Source organism: Lotus japonicus, chromosome 6 (assembly GCF_012489685.1).
Source record: "Lotus japonicus ecotype B-129 chromosome 6, LjGifu_v1.2".
Taxonomy (NCBI): Eukaryota; Viridiplantae; Streptophyta; class Magnoliopsida; order Fabales; family Fabaceae; genus Lotus; species Lotus japonicus.
This window is the reverse complement of record NC_080046.1, coordinates 24,473,641-24,475,191: the sequence shown is the minus strand read 5'-3', so window position 1 is coordinate 24,475,191 and position 1,551 is coordinate 24,473,641. Positions and strand designations below refer to the sequence as shown.

The following is a 1,551-nucleotide window of genomic DNA, read 5'->3' as shown; positions in this document are numbered from 1 at the left end:
ATTCAAACGCAATCTTCCAAGATACGATTTGCATGCGTAACAACCAAGTAAAAGATAGAAACAAATCTTTAATCATAGATTTATTCCAACAATAAACAACCCGCAAACAACTCCCTTTAATCAGTTACTTGACCCTCAAGTAACAACAAAACAAATCTTTAAACAGATAACAAAAGGGGCCCACTTTGCACCCCAGCCAGTGGATGGATGTTCTGGCTTCTCAGAATCACATGTCACGACATCTGCTTTGACATCAGGTTATTTTTAACAAAATGCAAGACAACAAAGGAACAACACATTTCTTTGAATAGGTGTTACTAACATTTTCCTTGTCTTTGTGATTTCAGTTTATGCAAGGTAGGCTTGATACAGATTCATTGTTGTTTGATCCGGAGCCTGAACGTACTCTCCACCGTCGTCGAGCTCAGCAAAGAGCTATTGAGATTGCCGCTATGGCTGTCCAAATGACGGAGGAGGAAATGCAAGCCCACATCGAGGAAAGGGTGCAAGAGGCTTTTGCTCAAAGACTCCAAGAGCAAGAGGCGGAGAATGCCAATCGTTCTCTTAGAGACCTCACCTCGGCTGCCACGAGCTACGATTATCCCAGCAGCATAATTTTCCCCGATGGCATGGGAAACTTTGAGTTGAGGTTGACATTCATCAACTTGGTGAGCTAAAATCAGTATGGTAGAGGTGCTCTTGAAGATCCTCATGCACACATGGAGCGGTTTATCCGCAATTGCAACACTTACAGAGTTCAAAATGTCTCAGCGGACACAATCAACTTGAGTTTGTTCCCATTCTCATTGAGGGTCACAGCTGAAGAGTGGTTGAATTCACAGCCTCAAGTTATCATTACATCTTGGGAGGATCTAGAAGAGAAGTTCACCACAAGATTTGTCCCAAGAGCCCTCTTGAGAAATCTTAAGAATGATATCATGACATTTGCTCAATCCGCTGATGAGAACCTTTATGAAGCTTGGGAGCGTTTCAAGAAGCTCTTGAGGAAGTGTCCTTAACACAACCTCACCAAAGCTGAGCAACTGGCAAAGTTTTATGATGGTCTCCAATACTCTTCGAGGTTTGGTTTGGATGCGGCTTCAAATGGAGAGTTCGATGCCCTTCTTCCACAAGTTGGCGCGGGTATGAATTGATTGAAAAGATGGTTGTGAGAACCATGAACTCTAATAATGATTTCCAAGCTAGAAGAGGAGTGCTAGAAATTGAAGCCTATGATCAACTCATTGCCTCCAACAAGAAACTCTCTAAGCAAATGGCTGAAATTTAGAGCCAAATGAAGGCGACCAAGGTGGTCGGTGCTAGAGTAGTCAAAGTGGAGTGTGTGACTTGTGGAGGGCCTCATGATAGTGAAAGTTGCACCGAGACTAGACCAGAAGAAGAAGTCAAGGTCATGGGTCAAGTTCGAAATGACTCGTTTTTTAATACTTATAACCCTGGGTTAGTTTCTAGCATAGGATTGATGTTGACAAGGGTTAGCTCTTTCTCCGGGTTGGTAAGGACAAGGTAAGGTTTTCTGTTTTCAATCCTATG

The 1,551-nt window shown here is 42.9% G+C and overlaps 1 non-coding gene across 1 annotated transcript; it reads right to left on the bottom strand.

Annotated features, from left to right (window-relative positions):
• Positions 1–920: 920 nt before the first annotated feature.
• On the bottom strand, positions 921–1,027 carry LOC130727072 (small nucleolar RNA R71). Its single transcript, XR_009015112.1, has one exon. It is a non-coding gene; the product is annotated as a small nucleolar RNA R71 (small nucleolar RNA).
• Between the last annotated feature and the right edge of the window lie 524 nt (positions 1,028–1,551).